Source organism: Protopterus annectens, chromosome 6.part0, assembly GCF_019279795.1.
Source record: "Protopterus annectens isolate FY-2018-M chromosome 6.part0, PAN1.0, whole genome shotgun sequence".
In the NCBI taxonomy this organism is placed as follows: Eukaryota; Metazoa; Chordata; order Ceratodontiformes; family Protopteridae; genus Protopterus; species Protopterus annectens.
Window position 1 is genome coordinate 785,639,462 of NC_056737.1, and position 22,386 is coordinate 785,661,847.

Here is a 22,386-nt window from a genome sequence, read left to right on the forward strand (position 1 = left end):
AACAGGTTGTGGAATGACAGCATTTTGAACTTGAGAACTATTACAAACAGGTTTAAGAAACAAAGACCCATAACTGGTCTCCAAATATTTTCTTTCACGGACAAAAAAATATCCTTGAATAAAAATCTATTCCTACCTAGGAAGATGAACTGGTTCTAGCACTCCCTGGGACAACATGTGACGAAGGACAGGGGGAAATAGAGTCTTGGTCTGGTGGATGAGGGATTACCTCCTGGAAAGATCATCAGTCTCTCACTCTTAGGTACACTCACCACTTCATCCAACTTGCTCCAAAAATTTTCTTTCTCATCCATCGCACACCCAACTTGTGAGGCGTATGCACTAACATCAATTTCCAGCTTCATAAACATTACTCTGTCCGACACTCTTTTCACCTCCAAAACACTCTTGGCATACTGTTCCTTCAGGATAACCCCTACCCTATTTCGCTTCCCATTCACACCATGATAGAACAATTTGAACCCACCTCCTATACACCTGGCCTTACTCCCCTTCCATCTGGTCTCTTGCACACACAATATATCAACCTTCCTTCTTCTCCATCATATCAGCTAGCTCTCTCCCTATACCAGTCATACTGCCAACATTCAAAGTTCCTACCCTCACTACTACACTCCTAACCTTCCTCCTCTCTTTCTGCTTTCAGGCATGCTTTCCCCTTCTCTCTCTCTCTATATATATATAAAGTTTTTTTTTTTACTCTCTTAAACTTGTTAATTCAGATCACCTACAACTCCATGCTGAATACACTTGCTTTTCTACCAAAGGACAGAAATTTACGTAAAAAAATCTCTTTTAGGCACACTGCACAGTTTGCCATGATGTACACCCTACAACTGTATTTACTGGTTTGCTAACTGGGTGAGTGCACTGGTCCTAGGGCCCCTTCAAACACTACCTGGGAACAATGGAAGTAAAGAAAAAACAAATATATTAATAAAGAGTGCTAGAACATAATTATTCTCAGGTCGGTCTTTTGCATCTCTGTAAGAATTTGGTGTGGTGAAACAATGTACAAAGTCTACTCAACTTGCTCAGTTTACCATCACTATGCTCCTCTGAGGTCATCGAGTGGCATCAGCATAATTTTGTTAATGAGTTGGCTTATGACTGTTCTACATTCTAGATATGATCTTCAATGCATTCTGTAAACAGAAAAGACCAAGTTCAACACCTGTCACTTCTCTGTTTGACTACACACAAGAGTTAATCAGAAAAAGCACTAGCTTCATGCCAGCTGTGCCTTATTCAACAACCAAATGCTAACATATGAACTACAAAATACCCACATAGTACTGTTTATAGTTCTAGGTACATGGTCAGTAGACATCTCATGGCGTCAGTGTCATACAGATCAAATTTTAAAAGACAAAAACTTGGACACTGTTCACTAGAAAAGCATATACAAATCACTGTGTTTCAAAATACACCTCAGGCTTTGCTCTTGTAATCTTTTAATCTGAACTATCTGAAGCACTAGGACTAGATGTACATACATTTTCAGATGAATATTCCTTTCATAAATAACATGCATATATTCAAACTAAAACTAGTTTGTGACACATGCACAGGCAGCTAGACACCACAGAGTATATTCACACAGTTCAGCACATGATGCAATATGTTTTTCCCTAATAAATACAATTCTGTACTATTCATACTTAGAAAACAAGAGAGGCATCTCAAAGCTTAGTTACAGAATTGATACTATTACACAATAAATCACTGCTTGATAAATCATGAAGCACTTGTTACATTTCAGCATTTAAAACAAACAAAGCAAGTCTGTCAACAAAACATGGTAGACAATGCTCTACTTGGCATTCTTACAGATAAAAAAAAATTATAACAGCAATGCACCTGACGTATCAGTGTCAGTTGGGATCTGGTATCTGAAATCATCAGTGTGCTTTTACTCTCAAAAATGTTGGGTTCTGGTACCTAAAGGCATCATCACTGTGTGTTCACTCCCAAAATTGTGGGTTCTGTTATCGAAGAACACCTTATCCTTCACCACAGGTATTTGGGAAGCCTCCTCTACACCTTCCCCCAATGAAGAACTACTTACTAAATGCTTCATCTTCCCACCTCTACTCCCACCAACAACTGAAGTGTCAAATGTGGATCAGTACCAGGTAGAAATCAAACTGTCCAACCAGATCACACTCGAGGGAAACAGGTTTTAATACAGCACAGATTTAACAAAGTGTATTCAAAGTCTCAATGCTCATTTCTTTTAAGCAGCCCTACATGCTCTGTGGCATCACTAGCATGGACTGTGAAACATCAGAGCAAGGTATTTTGATCTTCTACCCCAAGCAGCTGTTTGTACATTCTTTGCTTTCTTATGGTAGTTAAGTTCTAGCCACATATCATCACACATACAGGCACCAATGCACTGTAATTAATGTTTGGTTTGCAATTAAAAAGGTTGTAATGCTGTGTGTGTGTGTGTGTGTGTGTGTGTGTGTGTGTGTGTGTGTGTGTGTGTGTGTGTGTGTGCGCGTGTGTGTGTGAGAGAGAAATGAGACATCAATACTATTAGGGTTACCACCTGTCCCACTTTGCGAGGGACAGTCCCTCTTTGGGCAGTAGTGTCCTGACAAAAAATATTAAAAATGGTAAATGTCCTGAGATTGTAGGACATAATTATGTCCCATATGTTATGTAATAGTTGCATAAAATAATTATTTCTGTATCTAAAATACCTAAATGTTACAAGAAACAGAATAAGCAACTAAACCGCTACAAGAATAAGCTATTATGTAGTCATAAAAGTAAAGTTCTATCCTTTGTACTGACCGTGGGTATGTGTCGGCCTGTAAAATCTGATGTGTGTTCCGAAAATGTCCCACCTTGGCCATTTAAAAAGGTGGCAACCCTAAATACTATTGCTTCTTTCAACAAATTTAACAGTAATAATTTATTTCTTCATTTAAAGAACAGTAGTGTCACAAAAAAACTACAACTTTTGAAATGTCTGTGCTGCAGGTGTATACATGCTCCATGTAATTTTTGTTTTTATCACTTAGTACTATTTTGAAAATGCATAACACTCATCTCCTAATCTGTCCTATTTTCTTAACTTTACTTTTGTAAGGAACATCACAGCTAACATAATGGTAAAAAAATAAAGTAGCAATACTAATTTCATGAACTTTAACTGCACCCTGACTCAGAAATATAGTCCACTCCTGCCATGGCATTAGAAACCCAAAGGACTTTGAGAAATTCAACAGGGAAAATACAATTAGGTTAGCCAAGATTGCATAGGAATCACACTGCCTGTCATTTGATAATGGAAAACTAATAAAAGTCTCCCTCCTGCATGCAAACAAAATTAAAACATTTATTGATTTGTAACAGGTGAGCAACGTATGCGATTCATTTTCATTAACTCAGGAGAAAAACATAAGGGGGTAAAAAAGGCTTCTAACCTGAATTTTCTGAAAACTCCTGGGATAAGTTCACATTCCACAAACCATCACTGCAAGAGAGAGAGGGGGGGGGGGGGGGTTAATCAATATGTACAAAAACTGATGAACTTTTTTTTACTATGTGCACTCTTGTAGCTTCCCATGACCAGCGAACTCAGTTTAGAGATCAGGTATACACAACTATAATGTACAAGAACATTAGAACACACACAGACACACACACACACTTTATTTACACAACGTGAATGCAAGATATTTTTTTCTGCAGTTGTTTAACACTAAGACCACCATTCCTTTTTCCAAGTAACAGTTTATACTGGTACTCACTGGCCATTAGACAGAGAAAGACTCCTGGATGGATCCTGGTGGATTACTTTGAGGAGGTCACCAAAGCGATGGATGAGGGTAAAATGGTTCTTACTAACTGCCTTGACCTGGCCATCTTACTAACTGCCTTGACCTGGCCAAAGCATTTGGCAATCACCCACTCAAGCACTACTGAGAAACTTAAGAGATTAGATACAAACTCTTATGTAACCCAGTGGATAGCTAGCTGGCTCACTGATATGACTCAAAGTTAAAATTGGGGAGTCCACCTCTACAAAGAGGCCAGTCACAACAAGAGTCCCTCAGGGATTGGTTCTTTAACTGCTCCTTTTTGGCATTTACTTTTCTGAAGTCAAGGCCAATGTCTCTGACTGACTACATTTGCAAATGACTGCAAATTAGGAGTTGTCATTGAATTGCCCACTGACACAAATGTTCTCCAAGAAGGGAGAAAACAGACAAAACCAGTGCCAGAGTCATAGACTAAAACTAAATGTCAAGAAATGCATAATAGCACAATTTGGGAAGTCATCCACCCCTGGTAACGATCATAATGGCAACACACGTCCAAGAATTTATCCAGTAGTCAGGGACGTGGGAACACAGACAGTAATCTAGCTTTTGATCATCATGTGTCTACAGTAGTGAGGAAATCATTCTGTATTGTGCAACTCATTAACAAATGTATGGCATCTAGGTACAAGGAGGTCATCTTTCCACTGTACTCTGTATTCATCAGACCTATCACTGAGGACAAGGCCACCTTTGGTATGTACCTAACCAGGCATATCCAACAATTGGAACGTCCACAGAGGTTCTTCACTAAAAGAACACAGGGTGCAAGTAACATGTCCTGTGCAGACCACCTCAAGGCTCTTTCCCTGTATTGAGTCTCCTACAGGCTGAGGGGAGAGCTATGCCTGACATACAAGGCATTGCCAGACCCCACCTCTGATGGAGCTCCTGCACATCTGCAAAACAAACTGCACCAGAATTACCCATTCTAAAGACTAAAATCTTGACAGTGATATAAACAGGACCTGCTGGAAAGGCAGGTATATATCCCAGAGACTAACCCTTCTCTGGAACAGGCTCCCCATCCTCCTCCCTAACCCAATTCAAGTTTAACTTGGACTACTGGATGGGGAATAGGAAACTCACCCCCACTTTGGCACCTATGTCTCTAATGGACACAAGACAGCCTGTAAATGGTTCATCTCCCAGGCCCTTGCTTGTAAATGTTTCACCTCCCAAGACCCTGGCCAGAGATTTGGGATACATGGCTAGGCTTAAAAAGGCCCTTGTGATTGTTAGCCTAGTAAACACCTATGAACCTATGGATGGGGTATCAGCCCACTGCAGGGCACACAAACACACACCTACAGGTAATTTGATGGGTTGTCAGTTTACTACAACATATCTCGGGAATATGGAAGGAAATTGGAAAACCTAGTGTAAATAGAATAAAGGCACAGGCCATCAGTATATTTTTATGGTGGCAGAAAGATTCACTGGTTAAAGCTTCTGTCTCTTGGGTCTTGTGTTCCAGCCAAGGCTGAAGTTATTATAATGTAGTCTGTAGGTTTCCTTTCTAGGTATTCCAGCTTCCTCTTACCCGCTGGAAACTTGCTGATGGATCAATCTACTGAAAACTCTGTATGCATGTGTGTGTGTGTGACTCATTTACTACATTCAGTGTTGCCTTTGTGGGCTGAGTTACAGCTGAAATGAGTCCATACCAGGTCAATTTCTTATCAAGTTAAATTTAAAAAAATACATATTATAGCACTATTGCAAATAAAATATAAATGGCAAGCATTATGCTGATGCAGTTAACATAAGGTAGTCACACAGTTCACAGCAACTGCAGTTTTAGCACAACTGATCATATTCTGCTGGCTGGAAAGGAGGTTGGTGCAGTAGGAAATACCTTCACAAAGCAGAGATTAGTAAGTAGGATGTGCAGTCTTCTGCACAGGGAGCAAAGCTCACCAAAGAACACTTGTTTTTCCACACCAGACAACATTTCTTCCATATGCTTTCTTAAAAATGCCATTTGGCAAAGTAACATTCAGTAATTTTCCACAAACCCAACAATATAATGTCAGAGATACTGTGTCACTGCCTTTGAATAGCAAAGCAGTCATTTATTTCATCATCCAATATGAATACAAAAGATTATAGGAAAACAAATCAGACTTCTAGAAGTTTGTGTACCACAATGGAAGGGAAACTTTCTCAGTCTTTACCTTGTTAGTGCAATTGTTACATGAATAAAAACACACACATCAAATAGCAACAAACAGCAGCCTTATTGAAGGAGAATTAATCTATCTGTAACTGCACAACTTCTGTATTACTGCTTACTGCTGAATGCGAGTCAAGAGTCTTGACTTCCAGTTAAGATGGGCAACTTTTCAGATACTTTACTACTAACGGACAGTCTTTCTTGTTCTCTCACTCTGTTGACTAAGGATAAAGCAGAATAGGCTGAACAGGCATTTTGGCAGTGCTACTTATATAGTGATGAGGATGAGCAGTGCCGAAGAATACATAAAAGATGAATTTATGTTGAGCAAAGAGTTAAAAAAACAAACGGCTATTTGGCAGAAATTGATTTCAGAGCATTCAGCCTTGGAAACTGCATTTCCAAAGTACACACAAATACTTACCATAATTTTATTTGTTCAGACATGTTCACTCTAGCAATAGTAGTTCTTAGGGCTTTGGCTGCACCAGCCTTGATGATCACAGGTACTCCTAAGTTCCAGTATTTAGGACCATTCCCCCTCAGTACTAGAAGGTGCACTTAGGCTTCCTAGCCTCCCTTAAAATGTAGAATACTTCCTAGGAAATTGGTGCTACATCATCCATGCTTTCAATCATAGGATTCTCAGGTTGACATGTAAAAGTTACCTTTTGTCTCAAGAGGTCCAAACATATTGGGGCGTTTAAAAGTCTTTGCACTACTGAATCCAGTAAACTGGAGAACAAATGCTGGGGCATGATTAGCATTTTGGGCCTGCCCTCTATCATCTTCTACACCCTAGTGAGTAATGTTACCAGAGGTAAAACACGAAAACAGATCCGCACAGCTTATAGGTTCATAGGTTAGTACTAGGATAACTGCCCGTGTGGGTTATTATAAGCCTAGTCAATTACCCCATGTCAGAATCAAATCCTGCACCTTGTGCCTGTAAGGGAAACTCTAACCATTATATCATCCTCCCACCCTTATGGAGAAGTATCTGTTGCCCAGGTCCCTGCTACTGGTACTTTGGAGCATAATTTTCTGAGCTGTTTTCTGGAAACATAAGTCTATCTATGGCTGACCCCACTGTGAACTCAATTCAAAAATATTTATTTACTGACATTTGATTACTGGGAAAATCCAACTGGGCATGTGTCCAACAGAGGCACAGGGAAAAGCTTCATACATTTCCCTGTTTATTATCCACTCATGTGGGTCTACCTCTGACTTGCTCAGATGGCCTAAGTTGTTCTTCTGAAATGGGAAGTAAGAAATCCTGAGGGTCTTTCCTGACTCCAGGGCCAGATTCCAGCCTATCAAGAGACAAAAATGCATCTTTCCTTACTTTTACTACATCACTGTGGTGCTGTGAGGATGTACAATATTCCCTGTTGACAAAGGGGTTTGAATCAATTGATGGCTAGAATGATAGACATTTACCTTTATGTTGATGTTTTTCCTTCTCTGGGATCATCTGGATCCTCAGCTCTTTTGAATGGACTTCCGAGGCTGTAACCATTGAGTCTGTGGTAAGCATCTGGGTTTCTGAACCACACTTGCAAGGCACTGTCAGAACTAAGGAACACTTGTTGGGTCCACCATTACAGCTCTTCCTCAAAACAAGGTAGCAGTGGTATGAGGCAATGCAGGGGATTTGGTATGTTGCCACCATCTATCCTGTCCCTCAGATACCACTAATTAATCTTTATCTGTAGTCTTGCTACGGGTTCCACCAAAATGGAAGAAGCCATGGAGCCTAGCACTCAAAATTTCTTGCAGTTTCCTTCTGTTGTACTACTGACCTGATTTTTTTTTTTTTGAGAAAAAAAACTACCACCATCTTTATCCCTTGTGACATATATATATATATATATATATATATATATATATATATGAGTTTGTCTAATAGTAAACAAACCATATTAACAAGTTCACATTAACAAACATTATACATCCCATATACTGTTCTATACAGTATAACCAAAGCAACATTACATAAATTATTCAATTCTTGCTTTCTCTTAAACCTCATTCTTCATCAAAAACAATTTTCTGCATGTATTGTTCCCACAATTTCCATTTTTTCTATGTAATACACTCCCACTCTTTTCTAAAGATCCCACTTCCTGTTCTTTTTATCTCTGTTACAATATTCACTACTTCTAGTATGGTTGGTTTAGACTTTGATTTCCATTTTCTAGTAATTTTTTGGCAGCCATCATAATTAAACTTACCAAGGCCTTACTGTGTCTAGACAATTCAGATCCTGTACCCCAGCTCAAAAAAAAAATGTCCTTAGTTAAACTGATTTGCTTGCTAAGTATTCGCGAAAAAGTATTCCATGGGGGAATTTTTAAAAGTCTGCTAGCTCATTACACTCCAAGGACATATACCTCTTCCAGGTACCCCTTTCTTCCCCATTTCACATCCAACATTTGCCATTCACCCAAGGGGAAAAAAACTTTGGGGTCTGCTTGGGGTATTAAAATACCTATGCAGGCACTTCTAAGCAAAAATCCTAAATCTTCCAGACTTTGCTGCATGTTTGGGAGCCAAAACTTATGTCCTCCAAGTTTGTCTTTGGGAATTGCTTATCTAATCTTTTTTCACAATCTTTCTGGCCTTCTCTGATTGAGTCCTATAGTTATCAAACAATATTTTATATGCCCTGATTATCCATTTTTAACAAATTCAACTAAAATCCCAACCAGTGCAGGTTTGTCATTTAAGATGAACATATCCCCTTCTCTTTGCCTATACTCTGATATCAATCACTGATAGGGAAGGCAATCTCTAGCCTGCTGTGCAAATGTCTCCTTGGCCTCTTTTCATTCTCTTTCCCTCTAATTATTTGATCCTAATACCTTGGATTTTCACCAGCTTCCTCAAGTAAATTACAACCCTCTCTTGCCTATTCTTTGTACTGCCGATGGCAATCATCCCTACTGGCAAAATCTTCTTTCTGCTTTCCTGTGCTAGCTTAGTTATTACTATACTTTCCTGCTACTTTTTGAATATAACATCCTGTAGGACTGTTATTCTCCTGAAGGATCTACATCTAAAATCCCACTCTTTCCTTATTTCTTGAATTCTCCTGCTTCATCATCATCCCTTTCTACTTTGAATTGTAGCATTCTTCTTGTGTTATGTATCAGAGACTTAACTGTGTAGCTCTAAAACATCCCATCAAATGAAGTAATATTAAACCTCCTTGTTCTACTGGAAAGATTAACTTATCCCACTTAACTCTTCCCCTTCCAAATAAAATCATTCAGCTCTAATTACTATTCACACCTTCCCCTCTAGTTGATAAACATATGCCAGCTCTGTGTATAAAACAAAAGGGACTAAACATTTACTGCTTGTATCTTGCTATCCATATCCATAGGCAATTGCTTCCAGTTTCTCAGTTTTTGTATTACCTTTTGTTCAGTTGCTTCCTACTATCTGCCATAACCTAATCCTTTTTAAACCATACTCCCTAAATAGTTCATTTTATCACTTCGCCATAAATATGGGCATTGCTGAACCAATTTATGTGTGGCCGCATAATTTACAGTTATGGCTTTTGTTTTATTCATTAATTTATATCCCAAAAGAAAAAAAAACTGCAACTGTCTCAGAATGTTCCACAACACTGAGATGTCCTTTTCTGGTTCTAGCAGGTACAAAATATCATCATCTGCAAATAAAGCCAACTTTTTTTGAATACCATACCAATATCATCCTTTGATTTGAGTCCCTTATTTTCTTTGTCGATGCTTCTATACATACAATACAAATAAAGTGCAAAAAGGACACATCTGCTTGGTTCCTCTGTTCAAACACAGCTTATCAGAGAACCTTCCCACTTTGATTTTTGTCTCCAGTCTCTTATGTAACTTCCTAATTATCCTTATTATTGAACCAGGAAATGTAAATGCTTCCACTGCCCTACTCAAAGCATCTGACAAAGTAAGATGGGATTTTTAGCTGTATCAAGACCTACTAACAGCAGAATTTTCTTACAATCAGCTTCTCTCTTGATCACAACTGCTTTATTAATGTTGTCAAATGTTTGTCTCCCCTCCACAAAACCACACTGATCCAGATGTATCAATTTTGGCAACAGCTTTACCATTCTTTTAGCCATTATAGACATAAGCGCTTTATAATCATACTTCAAAATTGAAATGGGCCATTATGAAGCTGGATCTAATGGCTCTTTACCATCTTTAGTTATTACTGCCACATCTTTTTTTTTCAGGATGTTGGTACTAAACAAAACCTTCCAGATCTTTATCACTTTTTTCCCTCCTAGCTTCTGCCAAATACTTTCTATTCATGGAGACTTCCCTGCAGATTGGTTATACATCACCATGTTTATCTCATTTCCTTCTATGTCAACTCTTAATTGTTGAGCCTCATCTACTTCTAATCCTGGCATATTCATGTCTTTCATAAATATTTCCATTTCTACTTTTTCTTGATTTCCCTACTTCTCTGCATTATAAAAATGTTCATACAATTTCCAAATTATCTTGGACAGCTCTACAGGATCTCTGGTTATTTTTCTTGTTATAAGCTCCACGTTTGGCAACCGTTGACCTACTATAGTAGTTTGGTAAGAAAAGCACTTCATCTGACAGGAAGAACGTCTTCTGTTGCTTTGTGTCTAGTTGCCTCCTTGGTACAAGACTAGCCTGCTAGGCATTACATGGGATTTTGAAATGTTTACAGACAGACCAACAGCAGTTAAAGCAAGCCAGAGTAAACTGTGCAGCCTTTTGAATCTCTTTTATAGATGCTGGCTGAAGAAGGCAACCATTCAGTTAAGAGTATAATACTGACACTAGGCATGATGAACACGGGGTGCAGTAGATAAACCAAAGGGTAGGAATATGATTACTGACAAAGCTCCGATTCATATCTGAGAAACTGCCTTACCAAAGCATCATGGAGGCTGAGAGTGGCCACAGAAACCAGTGGAAAGGAGAAAGGTAGCAAACCTAACATTTTGAAGTTTTAGCTTCAAAAACTGGCTTAGTTTTGAAAGGTCTAAGATGGGTCTTCATGGCCCTTCTTTTCTTGGAAACAGGAAAAGTTATGATTAGAAGCCTGTTCTTACTTCTGCTTTTGGTACTCTATATATGGATCTTTGCAACATTATACCTTGTAGGAGGATTTGGCATAAATGTGTTTGATTATTGGGAACAAGCAGGATACCACAGAAATGTGTTCTTCTTAGGAGCTGTAGTCTGCATCCCTACTTTAAAATCCAAGGTACCCATCTGCCTTTATAGATAACAATTCTTTGAACTGGAAGGACATGAGGAAAAGATACTGGGGAAGATGTGGATTGGGGTGAGGAGCGGAATGAGCAAAGTAAGTCACAGTTATTCCCTCTCTGGGTCTCAGCTTTGAGGGTCCTCAGCCATCTCTTTTGGTCAGTTTGCCACAGTTTCCTAAATGTCTTTTCTACCCTTCTGCTGATTTCCTTCTTTCCTCTGGCAGAAAAGCTAACATTGGGATGTTAAGGATCTCTGCTTTAACTTTTCCTGTCCGGTGCTGTGCTCTCTCTTCAGCCAGGCATCCTTCTCCAAGACTGGCTCCATAGTTGCTTCTTTGCAAGATATACCAACTGCAGTACAGTCATATATAATGGAGTATTTCACCGTCTGAGAACAGAGCCCAAATAGACAGTGTTTTCAATTATTTGTCCTCTATCCCCTCAGCCTTTCCTTCATTTGGGACAGGGAGTCCCCTGCTACTTCAGAATGCGAGTTTGACAATTAAGGGTCATAAATTACAGGTTATCAGAAATGTAGATTTTCTTCCGAAACCTGCTGAAAACTTTACTCTTCCTATCATTGGGAAGTTTATTTTTGGGTGGGGCCACAGTTGTTTCCTTGCCAGAATTCATGGCACCACAGCAGGATTTGTAATATGGTCTTTATTAAATTATATGAAGGAAGGAATCACCAACCATGTAAAAATGGTCAAGCTTTCAGGGAATAAGGGTTTGGGAATCTGGTGACAAGGATACATTTGCAAAGGCATCTTCCACGGCTCAGTGACAGGAGGATTATTAACTAGGAGCTTATGCAAAAGCAGACTCAAAAGCTTCATGCATCATATCTGTATTAGAAAGTGTTCTTAAGCCTCTCATTTGATGTAATACCTTACTCTAAGAAGGGCATCTCCAAATGAGAAATCCACTAGTGGAGAAGCAGAGAGTGGGGGGTTCTCAATGTCAGCCTTGCATATAGGAGCAACATATGCCAATTCATTTCTGAATTACAGGAGTCAAGAGTCATCTGTGGGGTAAATTCTTCTCCACTTTTGAGACGGTAACCCGGACAATGATGGTTATACAGAGAAAGTCTGTAGTTTCTACAGGAAATCCCATAACATCCTGGGCTGGTCACAAGAGATCCTGGAACAAAGACAGTCAGGGATGAGAGCCTACCCGGCTCACACTGTGGCAAATTGAAGGACGGCCGTTTTTGAGCAGACTTAACCAATAGGCAACCAGAGCAGCAGTGTCAGTTGCTGTATCCTTGGGCATGATACATCCATAGGCTACTGCAACAGTGATAATGATGATCAGCTGGTAATTCTGCTCTTCCTGAGCTTCAAATCTTCTCATCACAACGTTAGACATGGATGACTTGGATGAGGCAACCACTGTGCTAATCAAATATTTAAGGGTCTGACCATAAAGAAACTGAAAAAAAAATCAATTTTATGTTATCAAAATCATGTCTCATGTATTTGGTCCCAAGTAGAGTTCTGGTAAGTAGCCATGTAGGCCAAATAATTTAATGTCCTCATGACCAAATTACTGAATGCATACTTTTTGAAATTCCTGTCTAGCAACTGATTTTTTATCAAAGGGAGAAACAGCAGTGGTATTGACTTTCACACTAATGTGGATGGAATAGAGAAGGTGGATTAGTATTGTCATATAATTATACACAGATCATGCCTTTGTGTGTGTGTGTCCTACAAAACTGGTCTACTCTTTTGAAGAATTGCCATTGGCTTTCATAACATACTGAAATGCCTGGAATGGAGGAAGGATACTCCAATTCGATTCTAGAAATTTCATCTTAGCATATCATCTTCTGTCTGAGAAGAGTCCGATGCCTCTATGGTGACTGAATTGGAGCAGAAAGGGAAAAGGGGAGACTTATATCTGTTGTCTCCACCAAATGATCTCCCTTCTGACAAAGCCCGACACTGTGATACGAAAAGGCAAAGGGTGTTAGTGCTGGGACCAAACAGACCTCAGATAACACTGTATCTTCCTCGTATGGTGTCTTGTCAAGGATATCATGAGAATCCTAGAAGCTATGAGACCCAAAATCCTGAGGCGTTCCCTCACAGTGACCTACGTCTGAGTGGAAAATCTTAGAAATAGATCTAGATGTAGATCTTTTTTTTTTTCCCCTGTGAAAGAAAAGCTCTTTTGTGAACTGAGGTGTCTAGCTGACATTGCAGGAACACAATCCTGTGTGAACAAGTCAAGAAAGACTTTTGAATGTTCTCTTGGAATTCCAGCTTGCATTAGAGATCTTTCACCCAAGACGGAGATTCCTGTCACTTTGAAAAAGACTCTGTAAAGAAAAGCACGTTGTCTAAATATGGAAAAATGTTGATACCCTTTAGCCTGCAAAGAGCTATTACTGGAGCTAAACTCTCTGTGAATAGTCTTGGTGAAGCAGACAGTCCAAACGGTAAGGCAGAGAACTGATAATGCGATTTAAACAGACAAAACTTTAAACATCTGAAGTCTGGATGAATAGGGATGTGATAAGTATCTTTTTAAGGCTAGTTTTACCGGGAAGCTTGAAAGAAAAAGAAGAGGTAAAAGATTGTGTGAAGTGACATCATTCTGAATTTGGGCACCATCACAAACAGGTTTAGTGAAGAAAGATCCAGATCTGGTCTCCAAGCATTTTCTTTCTTGGGCACTAGAGACATCCTTGAATAAAAAGTACTGGTTATATCAATTTGTTGGATAACATCTGATGAAGAATTAGTGAAAACAAGAGCGCCTAATCTGGAGGATGAGGAATGAACCCCTGGAAAGGAGGAATTTCCACCCACTGTCATCATCAGTAACCTCGATTAAGGAGTTTCAGAACCCATTTGTTTGAAACTATCTGTTGCGAAAGAGAAAAATTAAGATTCAGACTTTCTCTAAAGGGGGGGGGGGCAGGGTGGGAGGTGGTTACATGGCATCTTGAATACTCAAGACTTGTTGGATTGCTCTTGGTTTTGGGAGGTCACTTCTTTTTGGAACCCCTCTGCCATTTCTTCTTAAACATCTGTTTACCTGTCTTTTGTTGACACCATTTATTCTGCTTTTTGCCAAAACTGGATGGGAAGTTACAAATTCCCTTGGAAAAACTGGAAAAGGAGGGCTGAAGAATCTTGAGATTCCCTAGGTCAGCTTATCCCTTTCGTCACACTTTCTGATCACCTCTGCAGCAGAGAAGTCAAACATATCTATCCAAAGATGAATTTAAATTATTATTTTTATCACCAGGGAGGTTCTGAAAATGCAGCCATGCAGACCTCCTCAAAACAGTAACAGTGGCCATAATCCTGATAGTAGTATCAACTGTCTCACACACAAACACACTAATGAGTAGTGACCTGGGCAACAGAAGAAACTAAATTTAAAGCAGATTTTTCCTCACAAAATGAAACCACAGATAAAACATTCTTCATACTTTTACAATTTGTAAGAACATCACGGCCTGACAATTCAAAATTCTGATAACCAAAGTTGCAAGAGTATACACTTTTTTCTCATCCTTGTCAGTTGAGTAGGATTGGTATTAACTTGGCTTTTATCAGAAGTGGGATTAACTAAAGCTATTGTTGCTGAGTCACATTTGGGAATAATGTATAAAAATTTAACACTGAGGAATCTTATACATCCTATCTACCTTGTTAGAGGCAGCCGTCTACCAGGAAAATCGTAGAGAGTGACATGCACATCCTTCAAGACAGACAGATCAGGAGGAATGGGTGTAGGTTCTGGAAAATCCTTATGCAACAACTCTCGGTATTTTCTGGAGGGATTGAGAAACCTCAGTGTTCTCCCACTGAAAACAGTGGCACAATCTAGCTCTAGTCTCAGGGCAAGAGAACTCCCCACAGGTAGAATCAGTAACGGAGCTCTCATCTGAGTCTCAATCATAAATCTGAGGGGGGGGGGTGGGGGACTCTTCTGTCCCTTCATCTTCCTGTTCACATTCAGAATGTTGTATCTCGTCAAGAAAAGAGGTATCTCTCTTTCTTTCTTTTACCAGAAACTACTTTAGAAGGATCCTAGTCTGAATTAGTCAGGTCCAGTAAATAGTTAGGTCCAAAGAACTTTGTGGAGTACAACATACATGCTTGCACCTTTTCCTTTTGTTTTGACAGGAAAAATGGGGCCAACAGTGTTACTAACTGCAGCAGCAACAGCTTCCCCAGGGACGGCACAGCATTCTTACACAACAAGGAAACTTACCCTGTTCATTCTCCCAGGGCTAACAGTGGCTCTCCCTTGCCAATGAGGGGGGGGCCCCAACAGCTGCAGAGAACATAGCTATCTCTCAAGTCCATACCGGCTGTATATCTGGGGTACATGAGTAGTGTGAGGTACAATAAATCGCCAAAGGAGAGTCACCCACCTGTGGCTAAGACAAACGGCTAGCCTACTGTGGTGGCAAACACTGTTTGCTTAACTTTTTCTTTTTGTGGCTGGAAGGAAGACAGACTGAGACTGGTAATTTGTTCCATGGTCCTACCGAAAATAGTGCCTCTTTCCCAGGGAAGATGAACAGCAAATGCTAGTAAAACTACTAGTCTTTAAAAGTCAGTTTTTGACAGAAAAACACAGAAGAAACACTTTAGAAAACCAGCCCCCCAAAAGTAAAATACACACAACTTCTCCACATAAAATTGTTTTTCAGTTACTTTATACAACTTTTCAACTAACAGGGAAAAAAAAAAGAGGAGTGCTCCCATGAATGCAGTCTTTGACCGTCCATTAATACACAAAACCCCAGGGATAACTCCACTGGCTCTACTCGTCAGAGGTACTGGGAACTAAGGTTATGTGGCACTATGCCAGGGTAATCCTCTGGCTAGGCTTGTAAAGGCCTCAGGGCCATTAGCCTAGTGCACACCTATGAACTCAAGAGGAAAGTGATAAAACAGTAACAATATTTAAAAAATGGTAGGCTTTCCTCCCAAAGGGAAATTATCTGCTCAGCAAAGGAAAAGCACAAGTTGACAGTGCATCATCAAAATCCTCAGAAGAGCATACTCTTCAGCAGTAGTAAACGTCTGAAGGTCTTGGTGCCCAAACTTGTCTTTTAGTCAGTTCAGCTTGAGATGCCTGATAGTTTGTGTGTGAGAAAGGTGCCCTGATGCTTTGGAAGCTAGCTTCCGTAGCAGGATATAACCCCACATAGCAGCAGTGATCAATATGATGATCCTCCAATATATTTTCCTTTGTTCATAATGACCTGTACTAGTACAGTAGAGAGTTGGTTATCGAAACCAATTGGGACCTAGGGTAGTTTGAATAATCAACATAACTGAACTGGATAAAAAACTTCTAAAAATGTCACTGATGAACATTAAACAAGAAAAATAAACACTGTTAAGTACAAAACAGTACAGTACATTATCATAGGAGGTTACGAGGCTAATGGCCATGGGGCCCTTATAAGCCTAGCCAAGAGTTAATCCTCAAAAAGAACCCTCAGTCAGCACCTGTCAATGAGGGACAAAGGTGGAATCCCTGGGACAAATTTGTGGCTTCCCCATCCACTCAAGGCTGCACTTGAAGAGGATCAATGAAGTACTCTGACATGTATGGGAAAGTCTGTTCCAAAGATGAGGCAGCCTCTGGATGAGAAACCTGTCTCTCCAGCAGGTTTTGTTGATGTCTCATATTAGATTTAGGCCTATTGAACGGGTAGTATAAGCTCAAAAAACATGCACCAGCAAATACATATAAAGTATAAATATTCAGACTATGATTTTTCCTACCCGAAAACTTTGGAAGGCTGTGTTCAGATAACTGAAGTTTCGGATAATCAACTCTCTGCTGTATAAGGAAAGGTGCAAACTGGTCTGGTGACTGCAACACAAGTCACTGTTGTTACTTAGTGGTTTTTAAGAGAATATTAAAATATTTGTGCCCAAGTAAGTTGTATCCAAAAAGCAGATAGAGGAATGCCTGCAGAAGGTTCAACAACAGATATCACCTTTTTAGCAGCAGAATCTTAGGTTTGTTGACAGTCATACTTTCTGACTGAAAAGTCAAGTCTTGCACCGGGATAAGTGAATGTTTGCAGAGTAGTCTCTTGACTAGTGACCACTTTATAATCCTTCTTAAATGTTAAAACGGAAATATTTTCCAAAAAGGCCACATTAAAGGAGGGGAGTGAATGGGCACGTGTCTATGGCCTTCTTTATACAGGGGCCTATCAATCTTGAAAATTTAAAAATAGCCTACCATCAGGGTTGAAAGTGTAGATTTGTCTACACGTAAGTAACTAAGCTGCAAGTAGTGCTGCAATCCCAAGATTCCTCTTCTCGACAAGTGGTCACCATAATTCTAAGTGCGTCTATATCAGCATTTCGAAAATTGAATAATTCGAATCACTAAATGTCGAACTGACATGATCAAACTATCCAATTTTAGAAAGATGACAAAAAAAAATCAAACCAAAAAAATAACTAACTGGTGTAGGCAGGGGGGCAAGTCTCCCTGCACCCCCCACAACCCACACTACTTAAATATACCAACTCCGAAACTGCACTACATTGAGGTAAACAGAAATCTCCCCTTACGGAGATTTCCGTTAACCCATTCGATGTTCTGCACTTTCGGCATTCTCGATGCGACAAAATCAAATTCGATATTGTCAGCGTTCGAGATGCTGATAGGGACCCATTCTAAGTCCTGGAATCCCAAGTCCCAATACCAAGACCTAACACACAAACCACACAGCAGAACAATTACCAGTCAAGACAGAGTGTGAATGGGTAGTGCAGCCAGGCTGCTGCTAAACTCATCTTTTTTTGCCTTGTGAATTTGAAAGGGGTGATCCTTCCTCCCAACTCAAGTGGGTCCTGGCTCACCTGTGTATACATACCAATGACTGACTTGCAACTGCAATATTAAACTGGCTCTCATACACTGTGCAGGAAACATTAAAAATAAAACAAAACATTACATTGGAAGTTTCTTCTTACAGCTGCAGCTCCACTGGAATAAAAAGCTGGAGTGGAAGACCTGCAAAAACAGCAGCATCTGAGGTAATGCATGCAGGATTAAACAGATCAGGGAGGATAATTTGATCTGATAATGACGGTTATATGTAGATATGGGAAGGGTCTGCAGACCTAGCTGGGAGGGGGCCAGGGAACACAACACAGCAGTATTTCTCTTAAAACAGGTGAAAACAGAACTGTTGTAGTTCACCTTCTTTAACAGTTAATTACCACTTTCTTCCCAGGGTTGCTGCTGTTTGAGTCTCTTATCTCCCCTCTCCCTGCCAGCAGAGAAACTAAGTGTGGATCACTTGCTTGCGTTCATATCGGACTGATACGAATATGACAATAAAGACACCAAAACAGACAACTGCATATTATGTCAGGGCTAGCAAGGAGAATATTAATATACATGTTCTCAATTACGTCAGGTGTGTAAAATAAAGCAAAGTGGCTGAAATGGGTTGGGGGCTATGTCACTGTCATACGTGGGTAATTACATCCTTTACTATTTGTGCCCCCACCCCACCTCGGGATTTGTGAACCTTTTTCTCACCTAAACTGCACTATAAACACACAAGGCAGCAGTGACATGACACAGCAACTGCGCTGAAAGATAATCCAAGGTCTATTACTGGGGGCGATCTGAAGCCTGTTGTGGTTATTTGGGTGACCGTCCTTGCTGCCATAGCAATTTCAGGTCTGAGGGAGCTGTGCCTGTAACTCTACTTGCCTAGTGTTGATGCTGACTGACTGCCTTCCTCCTTGGCTGTCATAACCAAAGTGTGCAGCTGCTAGAGTGGTGCTAGATGAAATATAAAGGGAGAAGAAGGCACTCACTTCAGCTGCACAAAAATGTTGGACAGGTTGACTGATAAATATATAGAAGGGTAAACAATAAGATGGGAGATGAGCAGTTTGGGTTCAGATTAGGGTGCAGCACAATGATTCATATGTTCATAGTGAGAAAGACAGTGGAGAAAAAGCTAGAGATGAGGAAAGAATCCAACTGGACATTCTTGGAGAAGGCATACAAGGTTCCAAGAAAGCTTATTTGGACATTCCTGAGATGATTCAAAATTTTGGAAACCTTGATGAATTAGTGTAAGCTATTCACAAGCACCCAATGACACAAGCATGGACAGTGTTTGAACTCTGAGAGATTCCCAGTGTGAGTAGGTGTACAGGGTTCAGCTGTGAGCCTTTTGTTGTTCATACTGGTGATGGACTACATTAGTAAACAAGTTAGAGGATACAGATGAATAAAGCTGCTGAGTGCAAATGATGTGGCATCACAAGCAGACTCTGAACAGGAACTTCAGCAAAAGATAGAGGAATGGAATGCAGAAGTGATGGCACAGAGTGCAGACAAGACCATTGTCATGGCAGCAAATGGGGGAAATGAGAAGAAGCTGAAAACTGAGATAAAAGGGGAATATTCTGAAAAAAAAGTTAACAACTTTAAGAATCTGGGAGGAGTGGTTGAGGAGAAAAGAATTCTTAAAGAGGAGGTCAAAGCTAGAATCAGAGGAGCTGCAGCCAGCTGGCATAGAACGTCAGGGGAAGTGTACTACAAAACAATGCCAAAGAAGCTGAAAAGTAAGGTGTACAAAACTGATGCGAACAGTACTTCTGCATGGTACAGAAGCCTGGGCAGTGAAGACAGGACAGCTGAGGAAGCCAGAAGTGATAGAGATGAAATGCCTGAGATGGGTAGTAATGTGATGTACATTGTGAGACACACAGAAATGATGACATCAAAGCAGAAGCCAAAGTAGCGTGAAATGTAGAGAAGGTCAAACTACAGTTTATAATGGTTTGGGCACATATGCAGCAAGGCAAAAGATGATTTGCTAGCGAATTTGAGAGAGGAAAGAAAAAGGCAAAAGGAAATAAGGGCATCCAACAAAGAAATGAATGGATTGTGTGAGAGAAGACATGTAACAGTCACGCATGACTGTTGAAGGGAGAACAGTAGCAATACATCAAGAACGTTGGCAACAGTTTACGAGACACCCCGGGCCCAAGCAGGAAAATGACTGTAAGCAAAGGTGACAAAATCAAATGTCATTTCTGATGGGATCATTCTGCAGAGTCTAAGAGTAGATGAAGTTCTCCTCTTATCCTGAAATTTTCTCAAAATAAGTATGCTAATATGTTAGCTCTACCTTTTGGCTCTATTACAGCAATACTAACACTTTGTTGTAGCACACTATATTCTCACGGCTTCCCATTCATATTGTGGATGTGACTGTAGAAGGTCTTGCGGTCATCCTTCCTGATGGCAACTTTAAACTTAAAAGTACAGTAGACTCGCTCTTATCTGAAGTCCCTTTAACTGGCCATCAAACGTCTGCCATAGCCCTAGCAACAGACAATAAAGAACAACAATAATTCTACCCTCTCCGGGCTAAATAGTGACAGATATTGGAGTTTTAAACTTCACATTCTTTAGAAAAATGCATACCAACAGAAATCCTATTATTCTAGCTGAATTGTAACCTATAAATGCTATTCTGTGTGCTTTTTCTGATTAACCAGCCATTTGTTTATCCAGCCTAAGGTTCGGTCCCAGCGAGACTGGATAAGTGGAGTCTACTGTAGCTCTGCTTCTTTTGCTTGCTTTACTGGATGCAGCTGACCTTAACTTTACTCACTCCAGTGCAGTAAGGGTAAAGGATTTGTGGGGCTGGTTTCTTTGGGTTTACTAATTTGTTGATTTTGTAACTCCACAGAATTTTCCAATATATGCCTCATGGGGATGGATTTATCACTGAAGTTAATAAATGCAGTAAGACTGCTATGAAGTTGCAAGAGGGCTTAATATACAACCCCAGCCAACTGGCAGTTAATCATCTTCGTCTTCTTTTGGCTTTTCCCAGTTAGGGGTCACCACAGCGGATCACCGGTCCACTCATGATTGGAAGTGGAATTTTACAGTGTTGAGTTGCCAGCCCAGTGCCCAACCTTCCACAGAAGGCACACACGCACATGCACTCACACCTAGGGCCAATTTCTTAGTGCCCAATCCACCTGCAGCATGTCTTTGGGATGTGGGAGGAAACCCACACGATCACAGGAAGGACATGCAGGCTCCACACAGAAGGCACTCCAGCCGATGGTACAGGGGGGTTTAAAGCTTAAATTAAGTTAATGAGTACCTTCCTGTTCCAAGGGCACAAGGTTTGAATCTTTACACCTTCATTTGCCTACATTACCTTGTGCAAGTCACTTTACCAGACAGTACTTTGGGGAAATTGCAGATTTGGGCTAGGCTCCTTAATGGTCTCCTGGACGGCATGCCTAGTAACCATCTACGAACCTACTGTTCATGGTACCACAGTTACCATCTGAAAAATCTTTACAGACACCATCAGTTTTATTATGGGTGTTTTTTTTTTTTTTTATGACAAATGTGATAGCACCGGTCAATGTGAAAGAGGGCAACTGACATATAGCTTAGCAGAAAAGGCAGGGATGTTTATCAGGATGATAACCAGGATGTTTGTTTGTCTCATCAGTATTTTTCCTATCTACTCAAGGATGTTAATGTTTATGAAGTTTTAGTTTGGGGGCCAAACTATTACTTGGGGCATTGCTTTCTCTGTCAATGGAATAATTAAACTCAACAAATACAAAATTAATTTTCCATTATGGGAAAAAAAATCAGCAGTCATGTACTCAAGCTGATAAAGAGGAGTCAAGGGGGAAATGTTAGGACATTTCGTTGTTGGCCCATCTCTGTGTTATTCATATACAAGATATATGAATAACAGAGATGGGCCAACAAAGAAATGTTAGGACATTTGCATGTTTCCCTATCCATGATGGGCAGGAGTGCTAAACCAGGGGTGAACTTGCTGTTACCCATCAATTCATCCAAATTACTTTTGAATAGATTAAAAGAAATATTTTGCTTTTAAACAGTAATAAAAATAAAAAAAGTGAGCCACCAAGGCAGTATTTGCGTGAAACACTAGTTTATTTAACATTAAACACTGTCAAAGTAAAACCAACTAAGCGCTTTCGCCAAGAAACATGAATTTTCTTCATGATGAATGCTTAGCTGGTTTTACTTTG

At 40.0% G+C, this 22,386-nt stretch overlaps 1 protein-coding gene across 3 annotated transcripts in view; it reads right to left on the reverse strand.

Moving 5' to 3' along the window:
* Window positions 1-22,386, reverse strand: part of DAAM1 (dishevelled associated activator of morphogenesis 1) — a 3,124,549-nt gene that overhangs the window by 2,705,797 nt on the left and 396,366 nt on the right. For all 3 annotated transcript variants that reach the window (XM_044074460.1, XM_044074457.1, XM_044074458.1), the window contains one exon: window positions 3,459-3,508. The gene's annotated coding sequence lies outside the window, so the exon portion shown is untranslated. The remainder of the gene's footprint in view (window positions 1-3,458; window positions 3,509-22,386) is intronic.